Source organism: Hyla sarda, chromosome 4, assembly GCF_029499605.1.
Source record: "Hyla sarda isolate aHylSar1 chromosome 4, aHylSar1.hap1, whole genome shotgun sequence".
Lineage (NCBI taxonomy): Eukaryota > Metazoa > Chordata > Amphibia > Anura > Hylidae > Hyla > Hyla sarda.
The window spans coordinates 371,472,971-371,496,571 of record NC_079192.1 but is presented as its reverse complement, the minus strand read 5'-3'; the positions used below and the strand labels follow the sequence as shown (position 1 = coordinate 371,496,571).

The 23,601-nt window shown below is 41.7% G+C and overlaps 1 protein-coding gene and 1 long non-coding RNA gene across 8 annotated transcripts in view; one reads left to right on the top strand and one right to left on the bottom strand.

The window, feature by feature from the left end:
* The window catches only part of LOC130267277 (protocadherin alpha-C2-like), a 374,990-nt gene that overhangs the window by 245,590 nt on the left and 105,799 nt on the right, over positions 1-23,601 (bottom strand). The window lies entirely within an intron of this gene.
* Positions 1-23,601, top strand: part of LOC130267279 (uncharacterized) — a 56,856-nt gene that overhangs the window by 1,014 nt on the left and 32,241 nt on the right. The window contains exons 2-4 of one of the 2 annotated variants that reach the window (XR_008843123.1): positions 2,613-4,765; positions 12,083-12,418; positions 21,511-21,553. This is a non-coding gene — a long non-coding RNA (uncharacterized LOC130267279). The remainder of the gene's footprint in view (positions 1-2,612; positions 4,766-12,082; positions 12,419-21,510; positions 21,554-23,601) is intronic. The other variant, XR_008843124.1, reaches the window with a different exon arrangement.

Below are 23,601 nucleotides of genomic sequence, written 5' to 3'. Positions count from 1 at the left end.
GTATTTTTATAAGACTTTTATAAATAATTATTTGATTGCTTATACTGATCCATGCAATGCTATGGTATTGCATGGATCAGTTCAATCTGTGCTCTGCTACAAGACCCTGTCTAAGGAAGATGCAATTAGAAGATTGAGGCAGGCAAGGAGGACTTCGGAAGGCCTCTGGTTGCCATAATAACAGATTGGAGTCCTGCAATTGTGCTGTGGGGGTACTGATCGGAGTTTACTCTCTATATACTATGATCACTGTTTATCTTGGTATGAAGAGGAATAAACTGCCAGGATTTGGCTATGTTCTGATGCCAGCAGTTGTGGGCAGATGTTAGCTGTAACATATAAAACTGATTTAGCTTGTTAGCCCACTCTATAAGGAATGACTGCCAAGCAGCCATAAAAAGGCATTAACAGTGATTAAGAGTAGAGATGAGCGAATTTCTGAAAAATCCAATTTGGCCGATTTGCCGAATTCGGTTCAGACTGAATCTATTTGAAGCTAATCACTATTAAAAACTGCTATTTCTGGCATACAGAGAGGCTCAATATTGCCTTGTCCTAACACGCATAAGGAGTGTGCTGTGTTAGTTAAATATTACAGTTATTCAGTATGACATGCAGATTACAGGCATTGCTATTAGAATCACTGCCGCAGAGTGTCTGGATGTGGCAGATTTTTTATGTCATTTTTATTTAATTAAATTTGAATTTATTTTTATTTTTTGATTACCCATTCTGGTGAGCATCGAGCTGGTGGTCCTCCGCCAGGCGAGATACCACCTGTTCAGGCCCCTTTGCAAATGTTTCATTTAATCAGTTAAGGTTCATTGTTATCGCTCCAAGGTGTTTCGTTGGATTCTTGTGATAATTCCAAAGGTAATATGACGTTGATGACCATAGGGCCTCAGTCGATTACATCAATTTTTTTAACTTAAATTTAAGACTTATATTAGATTCCAAAGTTTTATGTCCTGGTGTTAACTTTGAACTAATACTGTGTGACCACAAAACTCAATCTAACAAGAAGTCACATGGCGGTACAATGACAGAGCCTAGAGGTGGCAGCAGCATGAGGAGACCATAATTAGGCAGAATGAAACAGCCTGGAATTGGCAACAGAAAGAGGAGACCATATAGTGGCTGAATGACACAGCCTGGAGTTGGTGGCAGCATGAGGAGACCATAGGGCCTCACAATCCCTAAGATTAAAAGATGAATTTTCAAATTTAAATTGAAGATTTATAGTAGCTAGTGCTACCATAAGAAATCTTTACGTAATGTCCCAGGCCCAGCAGCATGAGTAAACCATACAGTGGCTGAATGACACAGCCTGGAGATGGCAGAAAAATTAGGAGACCATGTAGTGGCTGAATGGCACAGCCTGGAGTTGGCAGCAGCATAAGGAGAACATATAGTGGCTGAATAGCACAGCGTGGAGGTTGCAGCAGCATTAGGAGAACATATGATGGCAGAATGAGACAGCCTGGAGGTGGCAGAAGCAGTATCAGGAGTCCTGAAAGTGACCCGGTGATAGAGTGGTGCGGTGGGTGGCAATACTAGTAGCCGGTGACGAAGGTGAGTGAAAAAAGGTCTGCTGCAGAGGAATGTTTGTAACTGGGGAGCAGGACCTTAAATCTGTTTGGCAAAATCCATATTTGTGAAGTGTTAGTGTGGCACCATGGTCAATCTACTCTGATGCATCAGACATTGGTGGGTGGAAATCCTGGCTGATCCATGCCTGATTCATCTTCACCAAGGTCAGTCTCTCCACATTTGTCAAGGACAGATGAGTTCTCTTTGGGGTGACTATGGGACATGGTGGAAGATGAGGAGGGGGAGTCGCATTGTCGCAGGACCAACGCCTGAGAGCGTTGAGACGGAATTGGTGTGACCTGTCCGAGTTGCTGTTGTGGCTGTGCTGGAACTACATTCACCCAGTGGGCCATAAAGGACATGTATTGTTCCTAAACATAGTTACAGCTCCATACGTCGGCGCTGCACTTTGGTACACTTTGGAAGAGTGGGGTGGTGGGTGTTAATACCAGTACATGGTAACAAAGGTGGGTGAAAGAAGGAGAACTTGGCATCATCAGGTGGGTGGCAGGATCAGAATAGTAGCTAAGGCAGAAGAAAATGGTCTTTTTTGCCAAAGTGTTGGTGTGCAAGTATTGAGGATATGCATTATGTAAAACTTAAATTTCAACATTATTCTTAGGATAAAATATATGGACCCAACATTTTTGGAAATCTAACAAAAGGAAAGGTGTGCAAGAAACACCATGTGCCACCTACACCACCAAGTATTGATGCAATGCAAAGACCTCTAAAAGGTGGAAGGGAACAACGTATGGTCCATTGTAAATGGTGGGGGTAAAAACTTCCCCTGTAAGGCCCTATTCTCGCACCATACACTGTTCCCTTCCACCTTTTGGAGGACTTTGCATTGCATCAATACTTGGTGGTGTAGGTGGCACATGTTGTTTTTTGCACACCTTTCCTTTTGTGAGATATCAAATTTTGGGTCCAAGTTTTAGCTAATGCATATCCTCAATATTTACTTGTGGTCTAATGTAGAGGAATTTAATTATGTTAAGCACCTTAATTATGTTTTGCAGTATCCATGGCAGCACAATGAGAGAGCCTGGAGGTGGTAGCATCAGCATGAGGAGACTATATGGCAGCACAATAACAGAGCCTGGAGGTGGCAGCATCAGCATGAGGAGACCATATAGCAGCACAATGAGAGAGTGTGGAGGTGGCAGAATCAGCATGAGGCGACCATATGGCGGCACAATAACAGAGCCTGGAGGTGGCAGCATCAGCATGAGGAGACCATATAGCAGCACAATGAGAGAGCCTGGAGGTGGCAGAATCAGCATCAGGAGACCATAAAGCATCATAATGAGAGAGCCTGGAGGTGGCAGAATCAGCATCAGGAGACCATATAGCATCACAATGAGAGAGCCTGGAGGTGGCAGCATCAGCATGAGGAGACCATATGGCGGCACAATGACAGAGCCTGGAGGTGGCAGCAGCAGCATGAGGGCAATGCCAACTGAGGGTTGAGTCTGAGGAACCCACCGACTGTTTACTGGGGGTGTCAGATGTCACATGGGATTAAGTGGATGACCGAGTGAACCAATCAATCACGGCTGCTGGGTTGCTGGTTGAGACACGACTGCTAGCTGACAATGGAAGCTCAGACCTCTCACTGCGACTCCTGCTGCCACACGCCCCTACTCTGCTGTGACCTGTGCCTGATGAATTTAGGCCTCTGCCACTCTTCTGTGCACATCGTGGCACTTTTCTGACTTACATTCTTAGTGCGTATATGGGGGGAGTACAATACGCTTCACTATGCTTAAAACAGTATAGAACAGCAGCAGGTGTATACTTTTGGCTGGCCTTTTACAGTAAAAAGGCCCTTAAGACTTTATCAGGAACAAAATGGTACAACACTTAGATGTACGTATGTGGTATGCACTTATGATTAGAATGTGCTCCATTACGCTTAACAGTATTTTTCTAGAACAGCAGCCGGTGAGTACTTTTGCCTGGACTTTCACAGTATCTAGGCCCTTGAGAGTTTAACAGGTACAAAATAGTACACTACTTAGATGTAGTTATGTGGTATGCACCTATGAGGGCAGAAAAATTATCTACAGTACGCTTAAAAAATATATTTGAGTACAACACCATCCGGTGAGTACTTTTGCCTGGACTTTCACAGTATCTAGGCCCTTGACAGATTAACAGGTACAAAATAGTACACCACTTAGATATAGGTATGTGGTGTGCACTTATGAGGGCCGAAAATGCGCTACAGTATGCTTAAAAAAGTATTTGAGTTAAACACCAGCTGGTGATTACTTTTGCCTGGACTTTCACAGTATCTATGCCCTTGAGAGTTTAACAGGTACAAAATAGTACACTACTTAGATGTAGGCATGTGGTATGCACTTATGAGGGCAGAAAGATGTACTACATTATGCTTAAAAAGTATATGTGCTCAACACCAGCAGTACACAACAGTGCTGCAACACACAGGCACTGTATACTAAACCCAAAATTGCACTTTCTCTCAAAGACTATTAGGAATGGACTGGGTATGTATTATACTGTCTACAGGCTAGTATAACCAGCAGACCATTTGTTGTGGGAAAAAAGACACAGAGTTGCGCTAAAAACTTATTCCTCCCTCCTCTGCTAACGTTTCTCCAGCTGAGCCAGCTTGTTCAAATGTATGAGGCAACACACAGCTCTCTGCCCCTCTCTGTAATGCAATGCTGTAAACAGTGACGGGGAGGTTAATCGCTGCTGTAAAAATTATTTTCTGTGAAAAACACACTGCTCTCTGTCCAACAGAATACTGACGTGACTAGGAGATGAAACGCTGCTGGAAAAAGCTTTTCCGTGTAACATACAGCCCTGTCTATCCTATCTCTCTGCAGTGAAAGGAGGAAGTAACTAGCCGGAATATGGCTGTCGATTATATAGGGCTGTGACATCACAGGGGTGACTGGCTGCTGATAGGCTGCTTCCTGCATGTGATTAAGGGTCATCCCACCTACCCTTGTTCCCTCCTTTCCAGGATTTCTTGCCCCATGTCCTTACATGTGGATCTGCCATTTTTGATGCCTTGGAGCCTGGACCCCACTAAATGGAGTTTAATGAAGTGATTCGCACATTCGTTGCAAATCGAATTTCTCCTGAAATTCGTAACAAATTTGGATTTGTCAGATTGGATTTGCTCATCTCTAAATTAAAGGTAAAATTTTAAAATCTTAATTTAATATTGACAATGGTCTAGCATGTTAAAAATGAGCACAAATTTAAATGTAATCTAAAATCAGTAGTCAATAAAGCTAAAGGAAGAAAATGTTAAAAAAAAAAGTTTAGCAAAATTAAAAAGTTGATTATTGTATTTGAATTATTATAGTGGTAATAGATATAGACAGATAGATAGATAGATAGATAGAATCGAATATACTTATAAACAACTATGAATTTAGCAACTTAAAAAAGACCTCTATAATCATTAACATGTTTGAATGAAAAATAATGGTAGAGGATTTGTTGGGGGGGGGGGGGGGGTTAAACTTTTTTTGCCATCTTACATTTAATTGTCAATGTTTGTGAAGCAAGCATACATTCCTTACAATATTTACAAAACATTTGAATTTCAAAAGCGTTTTGGGCTATTCAAAAACAATAATATAAATGTTAATTAATGTACATTAGTCAATAACAACCTTCTGTCATCTAGTTGACTTCACCTATAGCAGGCTGTCAACATATTTTATTATTTATTTTATTTACTTTTTATTGACATATTCCCATGTAGACATACAATATACAGTAGATTAAACAAAGAAAACACTAAAGAGACATAAGAAGCAAGTGAAGTGAAGCAGGTGAAGTTCCTTTTTAAGCCCACATAAAATTTTATCTGGTGACACTCTACCACATGAGAGTCGAAAGTAATTAAAGTCTCTACAGGAATCCCATATTTTTTGTTTATAGGATTTTTTGATTCTAGCATTTTCAGTGCAATATTTCTTCAAATCTGTAGATCTGATCTACTTTGGAGTTTCAGTGTTCGTCAGTAGAGAGCTTTTGGATGAAAACTTAAGTAGCTATTAGAAGGTGGCAAAACAGATGGGGAAATGGGGCCTATTTAAACTTGATATGGTGCTAGTAAGCATCTTTATTTCAACCCTGAACAGTTTCCCTGTTCCAGCCACTGAAAAATACCTCACAGCACCATGCTGCCACCACCATGTTACACTGTAGACATCGAAAGGCAAATGAGACAGCGCTCCATAGCATAAAACCAACAAGACCAGGTGTGAATAGCGCTTAACCCCGTGGTTATGCACACCATACACAACAATGGAAACAGCATATACTATCAGGTCTTGAAAGGACGTTTCAGAACATAAGTGTAGGATATCCAGCTCTGGAATGGACCAACAAGCAGGTAAAAGCAAATGGCGTTTGTTGGACCAGCATGCAATGTACATTTCACAGCTGCTTCATCAGGCATGATAAATCAGCAGTTCATACTGGTCCAATAAACGCCATTTGCTTTTACCTGGTTGTCGGTCCATTCCAGTGCCGGATCCCTGGCAATTATGTTCTGAAGCCTGAAGCGAGGTCAAGCGAAGAACTGAGGTCAAACTTGTTTCATCAGATGAGAAAATCTTGTTTCTTATAGTTTGAGAGTCCTTTGGGTGCTTTTTTTTTTTTTTTTGCAAGCTCGAGGTCGGCTTTCATGTGTCTCTTACCGAGGAGAGGTCTTTTTCTGGGCACTCTGTCAAAATGCCCAGATTGTGGAATGCTGCAGTAAAGGTGAACTTTCTGGAAGTTTCTCCTATCTATACACAGGCTCTCATACCAAGGTCCTTCTGCCCAATTATTTAGTTTGATGAGGTGGCCAGCTTTTGGCTCTTTCAAACTTATTCCATTTAAGAATTTTGAAGGCCACTACTTTTCTGTAGATCGGTGCCTCAATCCAAGTTCCTGGCTAGATTTTAGCTCTAATATACATTGCCATCTGTGAGACCTTATACTGTATCAACAGCTAAAAAAGAAGCACATAACTCTGTAGTGTGATATAGCTAGATAACAGGAAGCGAACTGAGGAGATCTGAGGAAGCTGTCACATGAACGTTAAATGCGTTTCATAGCATTGTGGGTAATAAACCTTTGTTCATCCTTTGTAAATTGTGTAGCACCTGATTAATCCCACCACCACCTGGAGGATCAAGTTTTAGAGTGTCTTATATAGACAGGGTGGTGTATTTCCAAATAATGTCCAACTCACTAAATGTACCACAGGTGTGGAAGCATCTTAAAGATGAACAAGAGAAAAGGGAGGCCCCCAGAGCTAAATTTCCAGTTTATAACAAAGAGTCTGAATACTTATTTCTATGCAAAATAAAAAAAATATATATTTTCTATGTTAAAAAAAAATTGCTAAAAAATTCTAAAATTCAGTTTTCAAATTCTTAGTATAGGGTATTAAATGCAAATGAATGGAGACAAACATGCTTTTTTTTATTATTTGAGCACTAAGTCTGGAAAAACAAAATGTTAAACACTTTATGAATGCATGGATGTGTAGTAAATACCTAAATATAAAAATAATTTTGTAACTATTTTAACCTACTTTCTTCACATTTTCCCAGACAGATCTCTTATTTTGATAAAACTAACAATAGGAGCAGTATTTGAAAATCCAGCTCCTCTCCCTATCCTTGAGCGCACGGACCGGTGTGGACTCACCGCTTTGTAGATTAAGAAGCAACAAATTATATCCAGCGCAACTCCCATAAAATGAAGCTTTTATTGCATAAGATTCCACAGGTACATAGACACAGTAGACAAGTTGACGCGTTTCAGTTCGTCAGAGAACCTTAGTCATACAAAGGACAGAATACAAAATGATTCCTTAAATAGGGAGTGTAGGAGGGATTTTTCTCCTAAGAGGGAGGCGTAATAACCTCACATTCCTCCCAGGTTTCGACTCACAGGTGTGATCGTAAACCGATCATCCACTGGATTATCCCTGTGTAGTGGAGACCTAAAGGATTGCTCACATCTTCAAACAAACACTTCTAAAACACATCTAGAAAAAAGAAAAAGAAACAAATATATAGAAAAATATCTATACAAATTTCAACAGGTGCTTGTTAAGACACAGTAGTATAAATAACACTTATTAAATTTGAGTTCTCAAAATGAGTACTGTGTCACTGGAGAGCAGAAAATGCACAAACAATATCGCATAGTGTAGAGAAGTGTTAAAAAATATATGGTCATGTCAAAACTTAACATCCAGTGTGAACAGAGGGAAATAGTAATATATATATAATCTTAATATTCACTATGGGGGGCATTTATAAAAGCATTTACCCGTTTTTTCTTTCATATAATTGTCGCAGAAAAGTCGCAACTGCGCAAATTTCTGTGCGACAATCATTCCTAAGAGCAAGAAAAGCAAGAAAATTGATTTTGGCTTGTGTAAGCAAGTTTTAGAAATTGACTTGCAGTAGTAAGAGATTTATAAAATGTGACTGTCTCAAAAAAGTCACAATAGAGGAAAACTTTACTTACATTTCCTCCAGCATATTCCTGGCTTACTAAAATGCCTTTCATCCTCTAAAATGAATTTTCCTCTTTTATTAAAGCTATTTTTATTTTTTTGATGAAAGTATGTTATAACTACACTATTAATTTTTAATGCTTACTTTTGTCCACTGTGTGTGATTTTCTTAGAGAGTTTTTCCCCTTTATTCTTTGGACACTGATTGCCATAATCAACCTCTTCTATTCAAGATAATTCCAATCTTTGCTTGTCAAAATGTAATTTAAACTTCTATTTTAAAAATAAAAAGAATAATGAAAAAAAAAACGCATATGAGAACCTTTTTTATTCACTTAAAACTCAAAATATCTTGGCCAAATTTATTGGGTGAGTTTGGTGGAATAGAGTCTCCTACAGGTTGGGTTGTGGCAATGGCGGATGACATACTTTGTAATATTTCTTCTGCGGCACTAGGCTGGGAAATGTGTTTGGATTTGGACCTCCTCTTACTACCTAATTGTGCCATCAGAATGAGTTTTGCAAAGCTGGATCATTTTGAGCCTGAGAAACAAGTGAAGGCAGCAAAGAACCACCTATTAACTAACGCGGGAACAGCAGATCAATCTCTGGCGCTTACCTCACAGCTTTGCTTACATGGAGGGATTTTCCTGCTTTTGCTTACATGTTAAATGTATTAAGGCAATGCAACAGAATAATAAATTTGTTGCACGTAAGCAAAACAGTAGTTGAAAAAAAAATTACTAAAAAATAGACTACAAAAGCAATGTTTCATAAATGTCCCCCTATATCTGTAAACCTATGATATTATCCCAACTGTTCATACTAAGAGTCAGTGTGCATGATACATTAAGGAAGTGTGCATGCATGATTCAGAGAGAAACAATGAAAAAAGAAAAAAAAGAACATATAAATATATTTTTCAGATAATAGTTCCATTCATCTAAAAAGTGTCCGAAAGCTGTCCAATAGGAGGATGTATACAAAAATAATAATCAATTTTTTAGTAATGTAGTATCGTATCCATCCTCTTATTTAAACTGCCAGGCACATGACTTTCCAATTTGAGGATCCAGTAGACCTCACCGTCTAATAGTTTGTGCCTGATATTTCCTCCTCTGGCCGGTACAATAATTATTTCTAGTCCCTGTAATGTAAGAGATGTAGTACTACTGGCATGTCTCTCTGCACAGTGTTTGGATACCATTGAAGTGTGTCGTGAGTTGAAGTGCGGTATGCCGGATAAATGCTTTCTCACACGACCTTTTAATGCATTCGATGTGCATCCGACATACTGCAGTTCACACTCACGAAACAATTAATGTATTGTTTGATTTTAAAAGAGTTACCATTAGATGTGGGAGTAACTGTGGATGAATTCATCATGACACTGCAGCAAATACATTTCATATGACCACACTGGTACGATCCCACATGTTTCATCCAAGTCGGCTTATTCTGACATGTTCGATCAGGAAATATCATGTTCGACATGTTCGATCAAGAAATATACTCGGTGAAATTTTTTTGTCCAATAGTGGGAGCACTTCTGGATACACATTTATATCCTTGTGTAAAAAATCCCGAAAAGCTGGATCACTTGTAATAAGTGGCATATATTTATGAAAAATGCTGCAGATGTCCTTGAATTCATTACTGTATTGGGTAAAAAAAAATGGGTTTGGATGAGAGATGTATTTTCTTGTTAGTTGAAATTACATTTGGATCAATCAATGTTTTACATTCTCTATGTGATGCAATTCTCCTCCCTCTCTCTATGTCCCATTTAGAATAACCCCGTGCCTGTAAATGGTGTCCAATCTGATTGTCTCCTCACAAAATCAGAGTCCATAGAACAATTTCTACGTGCCCTGATCATTTCCCCAATGGGGAGATTTCTGGCTATGTGAGGTGGGTGACACCAGGAGGCATGGAGAATAGAATTTACTGCCATACTTTTTCTATATGTATATGTAATAAATTTCTCCCTCTCTGAGTCACCCCACAAACATACATCCAGAAATGAGACCATGCTGGTTTCTTGAGACACAGTAAATTTTAGACTGCATGTATTGTTTTTGAGATATTTGGTAAATTCTGGTATGGTCTCCACACCCGACCCCATATGAACAGGAGGTCAACTATGTAGCGAAAATAGATAGATGTCATGCATGTATAGTGATGAGCGGCATATGCCATATTCGAATTTGCAATATTTCGTCAATATGAGGACGAATATTTGTCCCATATTCGTGAAATTCGAATATTCGTTATATTCGTGATGTTTTTTTGAATTGCGAAATTTCACTATTGCTAATGCGAAATGAATAGCGAAATTTCACTCGTCTGCGCATGCGCGCTATAACATCATGCGAAGGACGTTGCTAGGGACATTGCTAAGCTCTGACAACTGTGCCTCCAGAACTCTCATTGGCTCACAGGCATAAGTAGGGCTGAATTTCCACGAATATTCGCATTGCAAATATTCGTATTGTGAATATTCGCAATGCGAATATTCACATGTATAAACCTTTCACCTCACAGTCTCATCCCTGGGTCTTTAATGAAATGATACAAGCATTGCATTTATCAGTCAAAGGAGATCCCTACAATGTGCTCAGTTTTTAAAACAGTTTGAAAAAAAGACAAATATTCGTAATAGCGAATTTTAATCATGAAATTCGAATTGCGAATATTCGTGAGCAACATTATATATGGATTGGTGGGGGCAAAAAGTGTCGCCCTCTCCCACCAACACATATAAATGTTGGCGAGAGAGGGCGAGAATCTCGCCCCTATCGACGCTCCAGTAATTTGAAGATAAAATTGATGATTAATCATAAAGAAATTATGGTGGAGCAAAAAACTAACAATGCAATGAATAATAATCTCTTACGTCTAAATACGCCTTCACCTTTCTTTAACCCCTAAACGACCACGCACGTAAATGTACGTCCTGGTGCGTCAGTGCTTAGCGCACCAGGACGTACATTTACATCCTGTACATGACCGCGAGCATCGGAGCGACGATCGGGTCATGTGCGGCAGGTCTGGGCTGCTGAAAGCAGCCAGGGACCAGCCAGTAATGGCCAGCATCCGCGATTGCGTGGCTGTCTGCCATTAACCCCTCAGATGCCGTGATCAATACAGATCACGGCATCTGCTGCAGCGTGGCTACATTTTATGCTGATATGATCGCCTGCGGAACGTCTGTGGGGATCAGATCAGCTAAAATGTGGACGGAGGTCCCCTCACCTTCCTCCACTGCCTTCCTGGCTTCTTCTGCTCTGGCCTGAGATTGAGTATAGCATAGCACTGAACAGTATTAGCAATCAACTGAAAATAAGAAGAAAAACAAGTTTTAAAAAAAAGTTTTAAAAAAATTTGAAAAATCCCCTCCCCCAATAAAAATGTAAAATGGTCCTTTTTTGCCATTTTACCCCCAAAAAGTGTAAAACATTTATAATAAGTATTAATATATTAATAATACAAATTAATATAATAATTAATAAACATGTTTGATATAACTGCGTGCGTAAATGTCCGAACTATTAAAATATAATGTTAATGATTCCGTATGGTAAACAGCGTGAACGTAGAAATTTTTTTTCCAAAATTGCAGCTTTTTGGTCACATTTTATTTTAAAAATTTATAAAAAAAATTGTATAAACGTTTTATATACACAAATGTGGTATCAATAAAAAGCACAGATCACGGCACAAAAATTAGCCCTCATACCACCGCTTATACAGAAAAAGTTATAGGTCGTCAAAATTTTTTGATATTTAACGTACTAATTTGGTTAGAAAGTTTTGATTTTTTTTAAGCGCAACAATAATAGAAATGTAATCAAGGGTATCATCTTAATTGTATTGACCCACAAAATAAAAAAACACATATTTTACCATAAATTTTACTGCGTGAAAATGAAACCTTCCAAAATTTGCTAAATTGCTGTTTTCTTTTTAATTATTCAGAATCAGGAGAACATATGGTGGCTGAAAGAGACATCCTGGAGCTGGCATCAGCATGAGGAGAACATACGGTAGCAGAATGAGACTGCCTGGAGGTGGCATCAGCATGAGGAGAACATATGGAGGCAGAATGAGACAGCCTGGAGCTGGCATCAGCATAAGGAGAACATATGGTGGCAGAATGAGACAGCCGGGAGCTGGCATCAGCATGAGGAGAACATATGGTGGCAGAATGAGACATCCTGGAGCTGGCATCAACATGAGGAAAACATATGGTGGCAGAAGGAGGCATCAGCAGCATCAGGAGTCCTGAAATTTACCCGGTGACAGAGTAGGGCGGTAGGTGGCAATACCAGTAGCTGGTGATAAAGGTGGGTGAAAGAAGGAGAATTTGGCATCTGATGTGGGGCACCAGGCGGGTGGCAGGATCAAAATAGTAGCTGAGGCAGGTAGGCAGAAGAAAATGGTTTCTTTTGTAAAAGTTTTAGTGTGCTGTATTATAGTATTGAGGATATGCATTACGTAAAACTTAACTTTTAATAATATTCTTAGGATAAAATATATGTACCCATTTTTTTTTTATTTAACAAAAGGAAAGGTGTGCAAAAAACACCATGTGCCACCTACACCACTTAGTATTGATGTGATGCAAAGACCTCTAAAAGGTGGAAGAGAACAACGTATGGTCCATTGTAACCAGTGGGGGTAAAAACTTCCCCTGTAAGGCCCTACTCTTGCACAATTAATTCCCTTCTTGACAAGTGTTACTCACCCTAAAAAGGACGGCCCCACACAGGAACATCTCCCTATTTCTACCTACAAACACTGCCATTTCCCAAGGTTTTTAGTTAGAAAATAGGGAGAGGTTCCTGTGTGGGGCCACCCTTTTTAGGATGAGTAACACTTGCCTCCAAAAGGTGGAAGGGAACAACGTATTGTCCATTGTAGCAGGAGGGAGTAAAAGCTTCCCCTGTAAGGCCCTACTCTCGCCTTATTAATTCCCTTCTTGGCAAGTGTTACTCCTTTTAGAGGTCTTTGCATCACATTAATACTTGGTGGTGTAGGTGGCACATGGTGTTCTTGCACACCTTTCCTTTTCTAAGAGAAAAAAAAAATTGGGGTCCATATATTTTTTTTTAAGAAAAGTAAAGTTTTAGCTAATGCATATCCTCAATACTTACTTGTGGTCTGATGTGGAGGAATTTCTGTAACTGTGGAACAGCACCTTAAATCTGTTTTGCACTATCCATATTTGTGAAGTGTTGGTGTGGCACCATGGTCAATCTACTCTGATGCATCAAGCATTGGTGGGTGGAAATCCTGGCTGATCCATGCCTGATTCATCTTCACAAAGGTCAGTCTCTCCACATTTTTGGTGGACAGACGAGTTCTCCTTGGGGTTACTATGGCCCCCACTGCACTAAACACCCGCTCTGATGGCACACTACTGGCCGGGCAGGATAGCTTTTCCAGGGCAAACTCTGCTAGCTACGGCCACAAATCAAGTTTGGCTGCCCAGAAGTCCAGCGGATCTTCAAAGTGTGTTGGCAGGGTCATGACAAGGTATGCCACCACCTGCTGGTTCAGGTTCTGCTCCAGATCTACCTGCTGCTGATGAGTTGCTTTACTATGAAGGTGAAGAAAGCTACTCATCATTGACTGTAGACTCAGGCTGCTGCTGATGGAGCTGGTACTTCTCCTGCCTCCCCACCCCTCCCCAGCAGCTAAGGCAGTGGAAGGTGAGCACAAAGGCCCCCCAGAGTCAGACCTGCAAGAGGATGGACGATGGCGCAGCTAGACATTGGCCAACTGACTACGTAGGATGTCTCTGTGGTAGGTCAGTTTGTCCTCCCTCTCAGTGGGTATAAAAAAGGCCTCCATTTTGTGACGGTAGCGAGGATCCAATAAGGTGGAGAGCCAGAAGTCATCCCACTGCCAAATGTTGACAATTCGGCGGTCACTACGCAAGCAAGTGAGCATGCATTGTGCCATTTGTGCAAGTGACTCAGAGGGACTACCTGCCTCCATCTCCACTGCATATTGCCACTGTGTTTCTGAGTCCTCATCAACCTGTAGCTCCTCTGGCTGCTCCTGCTCCTCCTCTCCTGTCAGATGACTATAAAAAACACCCATTTTGTGAAACCTAAACTGTGCTCCACTGTCCCCCTCCTCCTCCTCTTCCAATTCAGCCCCCCCACAAGGCTCATATGGCCATGAGATGTAGGCGCCATGTCTCCAGTGCCCTGACCAGCCATCGTTTCGAACAAGTGTTGTAGGAAATGAAGCAGTGGAATGAGGTCTTTCATCCCGTAATCCTGGCGACTGACTAAAAATGTGGCTTTCTCAAAGGGCCTGAGCAAACGGCAGATGTCACGTATGATCTGCCCCTGGTTGACATTGTATAGTAGGTCCAACATATGGAGGGTGGAATTCCAACTTGTGAAAATGTCGCAAATCAGACTATGTTGGGGGATGCCGTTCTGATGCTGCAGCTCAAGGAGGGTGTGCTTTGCGATGTACGAGTGGCTGAAGTGCATGCAAAGTTTCCTTCCCATTGATAGGATGTCTTGCAGATGGAGGGAACACTTGACAACCAGATTGAACACGTGTTCCATGCAGGGCGCATGGCTCAGGCTTCCTAGTTTCAGCACAGACATGTTCTTCCCGTTGTCAGTCACCACGGTTTCCATTTCCAGTTTTCTTGGAGTGAGCCATGATTCATTTCTTGATGAATGGCTTTCAGGAGTTCCTTCTCTGTGTGACTCTGTTTGCCAAGGTAAACTATGTGAAGAACAGCATGACACCGCCGTGCCCTGCACACATGGTATGCTTGAGGGGCACTGAGACTTGTCCGTGCTGTGAAGTCTGAGGACACATTGGATGATGAAGAGGCGGAGTTGCACACTTTCACAGGACCAACGGCCTGAGAGCTTGGATGTGGAAGCGGTGTGACCTGTCCAAGTTGCTGTTGTGGCTGTTCAGGAACCACGTTCACCCAGTGGGCAGTAAAGGACATGTATTGCCCCTGACCAAAGGTACAGCTCCACACACACTTTGGCACTGCCATGCACTTTGGAGCACGCAAACAGGCTCAAGGACTTGCCCACCTTCTGTTCCATCAAATTGTGCAGGGCTGGTACTGCCTTTTTTGCAAACAAATAACAGCTTGCAACTCTCCACCTCGGCTCGGCACAAGCCATCAGTTCTCTGTAAGGTGCAATTTATTTACATTTGATCACTAAGTGATCACTAAGACCCTAAATTTACCACCCATCAAATGATATCTAAAATATAACTTTTATTCCTTGCCATAAACATTAAAATTTAAAGTGGATTGTCTCCGGTAGAGATTATAATCAATGCATGATATTACATGCTATTGTATGTATGTCTGCATTGCTGTGGCTGCAGCCCACAAGCAACATTGCTGGGACTCCACTCTATATTAAAAACTGTCACACACTACCCCCCCCCCCCCCCCCCCCCGACGTTTCACCACAACCTGTGGCTTTATCAAAAAAAAAAAAAAAATTTAATGTTTGTGGCAAGGAATAAAAGTTATATTTTAGATATCATTTGATGGGTGGTAAATTTAGGGTCTTAGTGATCACTTAGTGATCAAATGTAAATAAATTGAGGATAATAACCCTCCACCCATAGGTCCGGTCTTCTGAAGTTGACTCTGTAAGGTGCAGACTCAACCACTTTAAAGGGGAGGAATTGCAGCACCAGCAACTTGGACAGGAGCACATTCAGCTTCTGCGCCGTTGGATGAGTGGGCACATACTGTTGTCTTTTGGACATGGCTTCGCTGATGGATTGCTGGCAGAATGACTAACTCGAAGTAGGAGGAGCAGGAGCATCTGGAGCAACAGAAGATGGGTATGACAGACAGCTCCCTTCGGCTGTGGTAGTGGAGCCTTGGCTGGCTAAAACAGGGAGCGGCGTGCCACTGGGTGATGCAGCAGGCTGGACCACAACATCAGAGCCACGGTTCTCCCAGACCGCTTTATGGTGACGCTGCATATGTTGACACAGGACCGTGGTGCCAACATTGGGACCCTGGCCACTCTTCACCTTCTGCTGACACATTTTGCATGTGGCCATGTTAACATCCTCTGGATGCCTGATGAAAGAATGCCACACTGCCAATTAGCTGATTTTCCCCCCAACAGTCTGCACTGATTGACTGCTACTGCCGCTTACTCCAGGAACTCCTGTTCCACTACCTACTGGTAGGTAGAGGGTAGGCTGCCATAAAGCAGGTGGTCTACTCCGGGAACGTTTGGCTCCAGACTTCTGCCACCACGCTGACTGCCAACCATGCTACCACCTTGCTGGCTCAGCCGCTGCCTCACGAGCAACCTGCAACCCTTTTCTCCTGATGATGTTGAAGCCCCTTCTGCACCCGGCTACCAAGTGCAATCAGCTTCATCACGTCACTGCTGTCCTCCTCAGGTTCCTCAACAGTGTCTGCTTCAGGAGCCTGAACGCTTGCAACACCACCTCCCACACCACTCTCCTCCTCACTACTTGCCCGCCTAGCAGAGGAAGCGGCAGCTGTCTCCTCCACTTCTTGACTGGGCAGTAGCTGCTGACTGTCCTTTAGTAGACCGTCCTCACTAAATAGACGAGCCGTACCCACAGCATATGATACTTCTGTGGGGAGGGAAAAGCATAGAACAGAGGCAATGGGATGACAGGGACTGCTCCCTGGCCATGCCAACTGAGGGTTGTGTCTGAGGAACCCACCGACTGTTGACTGGGGGTGTCTGATGGCACTTGTGATGAAGTGGATGACCAAGTTAACCAGTCGCTGACGGCAGATGGGTTGCTGGTTGAGACACGACCGCTAGCTGATACTGGGAGCTCAGGCCTCTTGCTGCAACTCCTGCTGCCACTCGCCTCTAGTCTGCTGTGACAGCTGCCTGATGAATTTAGGCCTATGTCACTCCTCTGTGCACGTACTGGCACTTCTCTGCCTGACATACTTATACACCAGCTGAGTGCGTGTATGTTACACTTATGAGAGGAGGACAATACGCCCCACTACCCTTAAAACTGTATTAGATTACAGAAACAAGTGTATAGCTTTGGCTTGCCTTTCACAGTAACTAGGCCCAAATTAGTTTAACAGGAAAAAAATAAAGAACACCACGTAGGTGTACATACAGTTTAAACTTATGAGAGAAGGACTATGAGCTCCATTGCAAACTGTATAAGGCTACAGAAACAAGGGTGTAGCTTTGACTGGCCTTTCATAGTAACTAGGCTCAAATTAGTTTGATAGGAAAAAATATAAAAAAAACACCACGTAGGTGTATTTACAGTTTAAACTTATGAGAGGAGTACTATGCGCTCCCCTATAAAAATGTATAAAGTTACAGAAACAAGTGGATAACTTTGGCTGGCCTTTCGCAGTAACTAGGCTGCCAAAATTAATCTTTCAGGAAAAAAAAATGTACACCACGTAGGTGTATGTACAGTTTACACTTATGTGTGGTGGAAAATACGCTCCGCATAAAACTGTATAAGGCTACAGAAACAAGTGGGTAGCTTTGGCTGGCATTTCACAGTAACTAGGCCCAAATTAGTTGTACAGGAAAATAGATAAAGGACACCACATAGGTGTACGTACAGTTTACACTTATGAGAGGAGGACTATGCACTTCATTACAAACTGTACAAGGCTACAGAAAAAAGTGGGTAGCTTTGGCTGGCTTTTCACAGTAACTAGGCCAAAATTTGTTTTTCAGGAAAAAAAAATGCACACCACCTATGTACGCACAGGTTACACTTATGAGAGGTGGACAATACGCTCCACTTAAAACTGTATTAGGCTACAAAAACAAGGGTGTAGCTTTTTCTAAATTTTTAACAGTAACTAGGCCCAAATTAGTCTTTCAGGGGAAAAAAATGTACACCATGTAGGTGTACGTACAGTTTACACTACTAGGTGGACAATACGCTCTGCTTAAAACTGTGTAAGGTTACAGAAACAAGGGTGTAGCTTTAGCTTGCCTTTCACAGTAACTAGGCCCAAATTAGTTTTACAGGGGAAAAAAACATACACCACCTATGTACGCACAGGTAACACTTATGAGAGGACAATAAGCTCCGCTATGCAACCTGTATTACGTACTGTAATCAGGTGACTCTGGCCTTTCGTGCTCACCCTAACTGGCCCCTCTTAGCTTTATAGATGTTTTACACCCAACTGCAGCAGTACAGACTCACTGTGTAGTAGAGCCCAAGAGCCCAGGACAGTATTATTAGGCACTAATAGCAGGTAGCAATGGCTTTTATAAGCTTTAGAGTTGCTGTACACCACTGGAGCAGTAGAGTCGCTGTGTATTACACCCAAAAGTGTACTTTATCTCTGCTCTATCTCTCCCTGCAATGAAATGCTCTCTCTGAAATAAAATGCTGGAATGCCTGGCTGCAAGATGGCTGCTGATTATATAGGGCTGGCTGCTGATAGGCTGCATGCTGCATGTAAGTCAGGGTCATCCTGCCTTCCCAGAGTTCCTTGCCCCATGTCCTCACACGTGGATCCGCCATTTCAGATGGCCTGGAGCCTGGAACGCCCTTAATGGAGATTAACGAAGTGATTTGTGCAATCAAATTGCGGCGATATTCGGATTTGTTGCAGAGCTAATTCTTCCTGAAATTCATAACAAATTTGGATTCGTCAGATTCGATTTGCTCATCCCTACTGCTCACATTGCCCTCTAGCAGCCTTTATTGCATCCTTAGTTAAAATATTCAGATTCTCTTCAGAGATGGCAATCTTGAGAGATGGCAATGCAGTGCTGATGGGGTCCTCATCAATTGTCCTAGTCGTGCATGTGCTGTGGCTAAATGCATTTTGGGGGGCCAATCTGACCCCTTTTTCAATAGCTAGTGGAGAAGGGGTCAGATTGGCACACCAAAATACATTTAGCAGCAGCACCTACCCCACTATTGACAGCTTATCGAGGACCCCATTAGCACTGCATTGCCATTTCTCAAGATCTTAACCTTTCGCCCCAAGCGCGCAGGTGGAGTAATAGTACTGATACTATAACCACCACATCTGATCTCTCCCTCCCCACGCTCACAGCCGCCAGCGGGTCTCTAACTTGGCAGAAGCTAGGTGTTCCTGTTCAAGCAGACAAGGTAAAAGTGAGAGTTCCTTGGGACCGATCGCCTGAGAACCAGGTGAGAGGTTCATTGCACCATATATTCACACTAAACTTTACAGAACAAGAACATGCCATACAGTGCATAGAGCCTATATTTTTACACTTTCTTGCCACGGAGAGTGTTTGGATTATATTGCCGGCACATAGTGCCAATCTATAAGCTATAGCCACTTAGACCTGAAGTGACCTGAAGAAGTGTCGGGAGCGGCACAAAATAGCTATCGTTGCATACGGATGTGTCTCCTGAACGCCCCGCCACGCTATGCTTGAAAATGCACCTCGTATAAAGAAATAAAGAAGCTTATACCTGTTCACCTAAAACGTGAGTGCCCCCGTGTTTCTTTCTAAGTGGATGTATTGTGGACATTGCTGTCTTTCGTACGGGTAGAGCACCTAGGTGAGACAGTGTTAAGGACTCGTGCTACACCGCGGCTGCGGCTGCATGTTGTGATCCTCTGAGCATATCTACACAGAACCAGTGCCAGCCAACTTCTGCTTGAATTGTGTCACTATAAGCTATAGCGCTTATGAGAACTGCAAGCGGCTCATGCAGAACGTATATGACATTCCACAGGAATTATCAGGACAATGTTGCATTATTTATTCCGTAGAAATACAAAGTGATAACATCAGAAAAACTTTGACTGGCCAATGGAGCCAGCCTTGCGTGTCTTTTCCACAGTTATTATTAGGACATTGTAATTTCTTTATTTACAGAAGCAGACAGTGCTAATTTGAAATTATTATGCATATTCCATGGGAATTATTGAGACTAATATAGTGCCAACATATAAGGAGCTCTGAGTAGCTCATAGAGCTAACGTAATTCCACAGGAATTATTGTACCTCTCTATCCACAGACATGTTTGATTTTTGGGACATCGCAAAATATATATATATATATATATATATATATATATATATATATCTTGATAAGTTCCAGGAGCAATCACTCCTTCTTGCCAGCTAATATCTTTTGTTTACTCATGTACAGATCAGTGTAATTTTATATTAAGTTTTATTCTTTATTACATTTATTTTACATTACCATATAAAGAATTAGCGGGAGATGGCTGCAAGGGCCCTGCAGGGATCTCTAAGTCTGTTTGTGTATTTTTACCTATTTTTAGTGATTAATAAATTTACCGTATTTTTCGCACCATAAGATGCACTTTTTCTCCCCCAAAAGTCGGAAGGAAATGTCTGTGAGTCTTATGGAGCGAATGTGCCCCCTGCCGGCTGCTCAGAAGGGGGGGGGGGGAAACTGTTTTAAAGTGGACGCAGCATCGACTGCTTGTTAAAGATTAGCAACCCGGCCGTGGGCACTTTAAAACAGTGACCAGTGGCGGTCCCGGACACTTCAACTTTTTCTATATTTCATATTTCCTTACCTGGCCGCGCTCTGTAGGCTCAGGTAATGCGGCGGCTCTTGTGGGCTGTGTGGATAATATGACGAGTGACGTCTCCTCCTCTACGTGGCGTCAGGGACGTCACTCCTCATTTCCTGCATTGCCGGTGTAGTGAAGAAAACTGTGTCTTAAAGCGTTCTGTGTCCGCGGCTGCAGGAAATGAGGAGTGACATCCCAGACGCCGCGCAGAGGAGCCGCAGGAGACGTCACTCCTCATATTATCCACACAGCCCACAAGACCTGCTGCATTACCTGAACCTGCCGAGCGCGGCCAGGTAAGGAAATATGAACAAATAGAAAAAGTAGGGGGAGAGAGGGAGCAATGAGCAGGGGAACTATACTGCCAACTTAATGTGGGGGAACACACTGCCAACCTAATAGGGGGGAACTGCAACCTAATGTGGGGGAACTATACTGCACCTAATATGGAGGAACTATACTGCACCTAACGTGGGGGAACTATACTGCCAAACTAATGTGGGGGAACCTTTACTGCCAACCTAATGTGGGGGAACTATATTGCACCTAATGTGGGGAAACTATACTGCCTACCTAATGGGGGGGGGGACTGCAACCTAATGTGGGGGAACATACTGCAAACCTAATGGGGGGGAACTGCAACCTAATGTGGGGGATCTTTACTGCCAACCTAATGTGGGGGAACATGGGCTCCTGACCTATAATGCCCTCCTGACATGTGCTCCTGACCTATAATGCCCCCCTCACATGTGCCCCTGACCTATAATGCCTCCCTGACCTATAATGACCCCCTGACATGTTCTCCTGACCTATAATGCTGATAATAATTATTTTCTTGTTCTCCTTCTCTAAAACCTAGGTGCGTCTTATGGTCAGGTGCGTCTTATGGAGCGAAAAATACGGTACATAAAAATACTTTTTTAATGCTCTTTTATTCTATACTACCACACATTTATTCCATTGTGTCAGGTACCAGTTCTGGTACCCCTGGAAGCTTTTGAGGACCGCCCCCCCCCCTTTTTGTGTTTACTATTTATATATTGTGATCAAGATTGTGGTTGAAAGTTTTAATGTGGTTGTGGTTGAAAGTTTTAACTGCTTTACTCAGTCTTGTAGGCTGACGGCGGCTTTATAACTACATCCAAGGAGGCCAGAGGAGTCTCTTTCTTCTGTACCCTGGAGGGATCCAGGAGTTTTTTTTTATCTTGGTAAATGAGATCTACCTTAAAGGGGGAAACTACCAGCGGGGGCCATCTTTCTGCTATGAGGACTTACCTAATAGGGGAAACTACCTATTGGGGGTACCTGCTAATGGGAAAAACTACCTGCTAGGAGGCCCAGTCTGCCTACTGGAGCAAATTACTATACCTAATGGGGAGGGGGGGGACATACTGTACCTAATTGGGGACCTACTCATAGCCATCCAACCTAGATATCTACCTATTATCCTCTACAGGACACTATGGAGAATGGTAAGAAGGGTACTGGAAGTACAGAGACTAAAATAGTCATCTGGCAGATTCTGCAGAGATGATTTGTGGCTGGATGAAGTATTGATCAGATGGACAAGAAAAAGCAAAGTCAATGACTCTGATCAGAGTAGTTGTTGTATGTGCATCATTGGATATAACTTCTGGAACACTAGAAATTATTACTTCTAAAACACTCCTCCATATGACAAGGTCTTTTATAAGTGACAAATGAAGGTAATAGTTTAAACAAAAAAAATTATAGAAGCTTTAAATGTACTAAAGAATTTGACAAATAACAATGCAATTTTATATAATTCCCATGTATTCCCCCAACTTTGTGTGTACTATAGTGCCAGGGGTTATGCAGTGTACAAATCTACTTGATCTGACATTAAGCACAACTGTATCTTTGTGGGACATTTGCTGGGACAACCATTTAATTTTGAGCAAGTATTGAAAGTATTGGGATCTATGAACAATATTTGCTGGACATAAATGTTTCTCTCAGCAACTGTCTCATTAGCATGTTTCGGAATCTCTGCATAGGAGATGTTAGATAGACTGGGAGAGTATGTTTGTACGTATCACATCAGTGAGCTGTATGAGAACCAAATGTATGGCTGAGGCATCACCACATTTTATATGGTGGGACCCAGTAAAAAAAAAAACGTAACTAAGTCTATTTTATGAGTGGGAGTGAACCAACATAATATTAAGCAGGAGATATTAAGCAGTGATATATCTATTTCTTTAAGACAGGGTCTTGTCACATCTGCCTTCAAATCCCAGAGTTCATTTCACAATTTTGTTTACTTTAACCCCTCAAGGACATCAGTATTTTTCATTTTTGCACTTTTGCTTTTTCTCCTTGACTTCTAATAAACATTTTTCCTTCTTGACTTCTAATAAACGCTTTAAATTTTCCACCTACAGACCCATATAAAGGCTTGTTCATTTGGCAGTGGTTGTAATTTGTAATGACATCACACAATATACGACAAAATTTACAATGACATTTTTTTATTTATTTGTGGGACTAAATTGAAAAAAATGAAATACCCCACCATTTTGCAACTTTTATTGGCTTCCTTTTCTACAAGTACACTTTTCGGTAAAAATTTCACCTTATCCATATGATTATAGGATTCATATGATAACAACGATACTCAATTTCTATAAGTTTTGTTATAATTTACCCCTTTTAAAAAATATGACATTTTTGGACAAAAAAGGAGTATGTTTAAAATTGGCTCCTACTGACCTGTGTAACACTTTTATTTTTCCATATATGGGGATGTATGAGGGCTCAAATTTTGTGCCATGACTGTTTTTTGTTGGGATGGGAGTTTTTGATTGCTTTTTATTATTTTTTTTCCTGCTATATGGAGTGACCATAAATATGTAATACTGGACTTTGGTATTTTTTATGTTTACACCATTGACTGTGCAATTTCAATAATATTATATTTTGATACTTA